The sequence below is a fragment of the Ranitomeya imitator genome, chromosome 2 (genome assembly GCF_032444005.1).
Source record: "Ranitomeya imitator isolate aRanImi1 chromosome 2, aRanImi1.pri, whole genome shotgun sequence".
NCBI lineage: Eukaryota > Metazoa > Chordata > Amphibia > Anura > Dendrobatidae > Ranitomeya > Ranitomeya imitator.
In genome coordinates this window covers 316,199,288-316,206,305 of record NC_091283.1, presented here as the reverse complement: position 1 = coordinate 316,206,305, position 7,018 = coordinate 316,199,288, and the positions used below count along the sequence as shown (strand labels likewise).

At 44.0% G+C, this 7,018-nt stretch overlaps 1 long non-coding RNA gene across 1 annotated transcript; it reads left to right on the top strand.

Annotated features, from left to right (window-relative positions):
- The first annotated feature begins 1,081 nt into the window (after positions 1-1,081).
- On the top strand, positions 1,082-6,205 carry LOC138667411 (uncharacterized). The gene is made up of 3 exons (XR_011318747.1): positions 1,082-1,183; positions 2,083-2,173; positions 5,841-6,205. It is a non-coding gene; the product is annotated as an uncharacterized lncRNA (long non-coding RNA).
- The last annotated feature ends 813 nt before the right edge of the window (positions 6,206-7,018 follow it).

Sequence of the window (7,018 nt, the reverse complement as noted above, 5' to 3'; positions counted from 1 at the left end):
ATTCTCTATGTGGAGTGCGGCTCTGCGGGTGGAGGTTGGTGCTGGAGGCTCCATTATTCTCTATGTGGAGTGCGGCTCTGCGGGTGGAGGTCGGTGCTGGAGGCTCCATTATTCTCTATGTGGAGTGCGGCTCTGCGGGTGGAGGTCGGTGCTGGAGGCTCCATTATTCTCTATGTGGAGTGCGGCTCTGCAGGTGGAGGTCGGTGCTGGAGGTTCTAGATGTAAAGAAGAAAACTAAATACTGTATAATAATAAATCTCCTCATATGTTTCCCTTATTATCTCCAGTAATTGTATTATTACACAGGATTTTTATGATGTTACATCGGATCATCTTCTCATTCAGGTCTCTACAATATCGGATCCTCAGTGAAGATCTTCTATATCAGACAGTTTTCCTGATTTACCCATCAAAGATGGATATGGACAGAGACAAGATGGGGGAGAGGATATTACACCTCACCCTAGAGATCCTCTTCCGGCTTACTGGAGAGGTGAGAGATTCTGATGACGTCACATTACATCATTCTTATCTATGGGAATAACAGATGGACAGAACTGGAGAGGTGAGGACTCTGGAAATGTCTGTAGTGAGGTTTATTAATGTGTCTCTCCATAACCAGGATTACATAGTAGTGAAGACCTCTAGTGATCGCTGTCAGGACCCTGTGTCTGAGGGATGGGGAAGACCACTGAGCCCAATCACGGGGTCTCCACCTCACCTGATACATGAGGACATCAATGACCAGAAGATCCTAGAACTCTCCTACAAGATGATTGAGCTGCTGACTGGAGAGGTGACACTGCTGGGAATGCTGGGACATTATACAGTAACACTATGAAGGGATCGGGGGATGACGGTATCATTGTATGTGTCAGGTTCCTATAAGGTGTCAGGATGTCGCCGTCTATTTCTCCATGGAGGAGTGGGAGTATTTAGAAGGACACAAAGATCTGTACAAGGACGTCATGATGGAGGTTCCCCAGCCCCTCACATCACCAGGTAATAGACAGGACTGAATACACGCGGCCTATAATTATCTGTATGTAAATAATGAATTCAGTCCCTGTATGTGTTTCCTCCAGATCTATCCAGTAAGAGGACAACACCCGAGAGATGTCCCCGTCCTCTTCTTCCACAGGACTATAAACTAGAAGATCCCAATGTTCCTCAGAATCATCAGGTAGATGGAGAGAAGGTGTCATGAGATCTCCCCTATGATGTGTAGACATCTGTGAAGGTCTTGTGCTCAGTCTTGTTTTATTCACCAGTATTATATGTTTTATACTTGTGTAATGAGAACGGTGCAGATGGCAGGCAGGGCAGCCACCAGGGGTTTAGGTGTCCCATACTGGCAAAACTTTCGGGCCTCTGCCAAGGCTACACCCCCCCCCCCCAGCTCCACCTCCAACTCTTGAACCTTCCACAGTCCCACTGCCCACTCATAGAAAAACTCTGCATCTTTCATCTGTATAATGCATCCCATAGTCATAAATAGTTGAATAATACATCCCATTAGGAGTATAATGCACCCCCATAGTAGTACAATGCACCTCATAGTATAATGCACCCCCATAGTAGTACAATGCACCTCCATAGTAGTATAATGCACCTCATAGTAAAATGCCCTCCCATAGTGGTATGATGCACTTCATGGTATAATGCACCCCCATACTAGTATAATGCAGCGTCATACTGCAGCTTTACAAAAAAAAAAGTTTATCCTGACCTGGCTGAGGTCCAGCGGTGTCCTCCACCTGATACATCTGAGGCGTGTACCATCATATGTGAGTGTCATTATACGCCGGCAATGTGCCCTCTGACATCAGCTGCCAGCTTGTGATCTCCCGCAAGGCAACAGATTTTAACTTGCCGTGCGTCTGACGATGCATGATCAGTTGAGCCACTGGGGCCCGTAGAGGAGAAGCAGCCTGCTGCGAGCCCCCTCTGCTCGCCAGGCCCTATTCGCCAGTAACGGCTATAATGCTCTGATGGCGGAACTGATGGCAGGATTAGAGCTGATCATAGATGTGACTATCTTTTCTATTCATCTGTCTGTGACTTTTACAATACTTGCTTCAGGGTGAAGATCTGACCCATATTAATACTACAGAGACATATGTGAGGGGTGATGAGCGGTGTAAAGAGGAGATTCCTACATACGACTACCCAGGTAAGTAGTAACCACTAAATGTAGAGAAGTCACAGATTCTTCTTAGTCACCGGCTGTGGCTGCTTTATCGGTTGTATAGCCCGGTCGTATCGCAATCGGGTGTTCACCATTTTGCCTCTAGACCTCAACATTCTCCTCCATCCAAACTTTGACACATCAGCTCTAAACTGTTATAAAAAAAGTATTTGAATGTCTAATATTTCTTCTTGAAACTTATCTGACATCTACCATTGGTCCTTATAATAGTTTAGCTTGAAAGAGCCACTGAGCCCCATACTCTAATTACCCCAGAGAGGTTTCACCACTAGTTACTCATTTATTACTGACTAGATGGTGGCTGTTAATATATTGCACAGCCACGTAATATATTGCACAGCCACGTAGTATATAGCACAGAGACGTAGTATTTAACACTGCCCATGCAGTATATAACACAGGCCACGTATTATAGAGCACAACGATGTAGTATATTGCCCAGCCACGTAATATATACCACAGCCAGTATATAGCACAGAGATGTAGTATATAACGCAGCCCACGTAGTATATAGCAATGTGGGCACCATATCCCTGTTAAAAAAAGAATTAAAATAAAAAATAGTTATATACTCACCTTCTGTTGGCCCCCGGATCCAGGCGAGGCCTTTGCCGATGCTCCTAGCGTTGCTCCGGTCCCAAGAGTGCATTGCGGTCTTGCGAGATGATGACGTAGCGGTGTTGTGAGACCGCTACGTCATCACCTCGCGAGACCGCAATGCATGGACCGGTCACCAAAACGTCCGGAGGAGCGGGAAAGGCGCCGGAATGTGAGTATATAATGATTTTTTTTTTTTTTAATTATTTTTAACATTAGATCTTTTTACTATTGATGCTGCATAGGTAGCATCAATAGTAAAAAGTTGGTCACACAGGGTTAATCGCAGCGTTAACGGAGTGCGTTACACCGCGGCATAATGCGGTGTAACGCTGCCATTGACCCTGTGTGATTGCTGACTGGAGGGGAGTATGGAGCCGGCACTGACGTCTGGGGAGTAGGGAGGGACTAATTCTCAGCCGGACTGTGCCTGGCGGCCGCAACCAATCAGCGACGCAGGATTTCCGGGACAGACAGACGGAAGTGACTGTTGAGTTTGATCATTTCAGTAGATGTGTTATTGTCTTTAGTCACAGTTTTTGACTACAGTAGTTACTGCTCAAATCCTTTGACTTAACCACTTCCCACAGTCCTTTTTTGTTCCTAATCGGGACCCAATTTTTCGAACCTGATGTGTGTCACTTTGCAGTGATAACTTTGGAATTTTTCACAAAGGATAATAGGAAACAAATGGACCTTACAAATTATTTTCCAACTTCTCTTGAATCTGACAGTACCCTATATACAATTGTACACTACTGTCTGGGCACATGGCAGGGTTAAGAAGCTATTTAGCTATTTGACTGCAGATCTTGCAGAAATAGTTTGCAGATACGATGCATTGGGGGCACTGTTCGTGGTCACCTGGCAGCTCAAAAGATGGCCTCCATGAACAGACTTGGCGCTATCTACTCCATTTACAGATCCCAGGGATTGCCTTGTTCACTTACTTTAACCCTTCTACTTGGGTCTGATCTTAGACAGAGACCCCTAGGCTTTGGCCATGGTGTTCCCTTCTGTTATGTGATGCGAGATGTAGCAAGAATAGTCAGGTAACCGGGTCAGTACCAGGAGAGCAGAGAAAATACAAAATCAGAAGACACAAGAGTAGTCAGTAAGCGAGCCAAGGTCACAACAGGAAACAAACAAGCCGGGAGAGGAGCACAGAGGAATTAACCAGAGGAGAAGGCTGTATCTGACAGCTTCCAGCAATATGCTTCCAGCTTTAGGAGGGTGTGGTGCTTTCCAACTGGCTGGAGCAGGGAGCTGGACAACACATATCCATACTGCCAGACTGGATGGTACTACAAATCCCAGGCACCCTAATCTCAGTGGCAGGGCAGAGCGTGCGTCGCCCAGAGCTTCTGGTTTCGATGTCTCCTCCATTACCAGTGCCGCCTGTAGAATGAATAAGGTCGTGCCTGGTAACAGAACCAAACATCACAGGAGCGGATCCCAGAGGAGATAGGACATACCATATGCAAAAGCCCTAATATGAGAAAATGGCAGAAAACCAGAGCAGTAGAAATCCCCTAAAATTTACTTCATTTTGGAAATTATAACCCTCAGGGGATTAATGTATTGTAGTAGTGACTATGTTCAACCCAGAGCCACTTTCCAAAAATTAGCACGCAGTGGATGTTGGAGAGTGAAAACTGCAAATATGCCATTTAATTACCCAACACACAGTGCCCAGATTGTGCTCCAGGAGACACATTGTATATTAAGTGGGTTCTTATCACTATAGTAATGCCAAATACATTATTTATTATCATTGTTCATTTTTATAGCGCCATTTATTCCACGGCGCTTTACATGTGCTCTATACATGGATGCTAAATGTGGTTTGGGCACACTGCAAGGCTCAGAAGCGAGGGGAAAATTTGACTTTGGGAGAGCGGATATTGCTGTATTGGTGTATGGAAGCCATGGTGCTTTTCAAGAGCCTTTGAGCCACTTGTAATGTAGAAACCTGTTTTTCACTGACAGATGATGGACCTGAGTGGGGACTTGTTTTTTTGGGAGATGAGTAGAGGGTTTATTGGTATAATTTTCCTCAACATAACATTGCTTGGTGACTTTTTACTCTATATTTCGGAGGGGTTTTCGTTGAGTGTGCTTCAGCAAGGTGAATATGCTTTTATATATTTTTTTACTTACCATTGTAACATTCTAACCGGGTATGTGTAGGATCATTAAGGGGCCATTAAGGGACCCTCCAGTGAGGTTGAGCCAAAGAAGTAGTGTTGTATTTATCACACTTTTATATATATATTAGCATTACCATAGTGGATCTTGGCCACCAAATGCTGGCACATAAATAAGCACCTAGGCACATCGGCACTTTAGTAATTTTTAAAGCAATCACCTTGCAGTAATAATAACCTAGAGCCTGCATAGCATTGTCATATAACAATTTGACTTACAATAGGTTATTTAAACAAGGTTAATATGCATATCAGGTATCATTATTAAGCACATGTCAATTTGTTGTTCTTTTGGATTGGAGGTACATGTACAATTGTTGTATTTTATGTGTTTTTTATAAAGTATTTTCTTATGGATTAATAAAACTTACATGTTTGAACTAGATAGGAAAAAAATGTCACTGTCCATTTGTGCACGTTTCTTCAGAAGTGGTTTTAGTTCCATAAAGATGCGGTTTATGGAACTAAAACCACTTCTGAAGAAACGTGCACAAATGGACAGTGACATTTTTTTCCTATCTAAACCAAGATATATTTCTTTCCTGTATCAAAATGTTTGAACTAAACATTCTGAGCCCTGAATAACATTCTTGGGGGCTTTTTGGAGATATCTATATTTCGGAGGCAGAATGGACAAACAGTTGAACACCACACTCTACTGGTTCATCCTATGAGGTTTTCTATTAGACTGTGAGCTGTCATTGTCTTAGTGAATAATTACATATTCAACATAACTTGTCATGTTATGGACAGTTTACGTACAAATGTTAAAATATGTAAAATTCAAGGAATTTTTTATGAAAACTAATTGGTTTTATTTTTAACAGATGACTGCACCAGGCGATCAGAGGGGCAGCTGACATCTTCAGTTTTTAAATCAGATAATCTTGAGATCCCACAGGATACAATTGAAGTGAATGCCATTACTCCAGATATACCATCATCCCTTCACAGCAAAGATCTATTGTCTGATCTTTTGAAACAGCTCCTGTCTTCTGATTCATTACCGACTACTAAAGGTACCGTCACACTAGACGATATCGCTAGCGATCCGTGACGTTGCAGCGTCCTCGCTAGCGATATCGTCCAGTGTGACACGCAGCAGCGATCAGGCCCCTGCTGTGCTGTCGCTGGTCGGGGAAGAAAGTCCAGAACTTTATTTGGTCGCTGGACTCCCCGTAGACATCGCTGAATCGGCGTGTGTGACACCGATTCAGCGATGTCTTCACTGGTAACCAGGGTAAACATCGGGTAACTAAGCGCAGGGCCGCGCTTAGTAACCCGATGTTTACCCTGGTTACCTTCCTAAAAGTAAAAAAAACAAACAGTACATACTTACCTACCGCTGTCTGTCCCCAGCGCTGTGCTCTGCTCTCCTCCTGTACTGGCTGTGAGCGTCGGTCAGCCGGAAAGCAGAGCAGTGACGTCACCGCTCTGCTTTCCGGCCGCTGTGCTCACACAAACAGTACAGGAGGAGTGCAGAGCACAGCGCTGGAGGACAGACGGCTGTAGGTAAGTATGTACTGTTTGTTTTTTTTTTACTTTTAGGATGGTAACCAGGGTAAACATCGGGTTACTAAGCGCGGCCCTGCGCTTAGTTACCCGATGTTTACCCTGGTTACCGGCATCGTTGGTCGCTGGAGAGCGGTCTGTGTGACAGCTCTCCAGCGACCAAACAGCGACGCTGCAGCGATCCGGATCGTTGTCGGTATCGCTGCAGCGTCGCTAAGTGTGACGGTACCCTAAGGAAAGTCAAAGTCACAAAATAAGCATTAAAAAACAAATTGGTCCTGAAGTAAAGAAGCCATATTCACTTTTAGAATATGGAAATCATTTTCCCCTCAAAGAATCTTTTCTTAAGCATCAAAAAATTCACACAGCAGAGAATAGATTTTTTTGTTCCAAGTGTGGGAGATGTTTTAACCACAAATCAAATTTGGTTAAGCACCAGATAAATCACACAGGTGAGAAGCCTTTTTCATGTTCAGAATGTGGGAAATGTTTT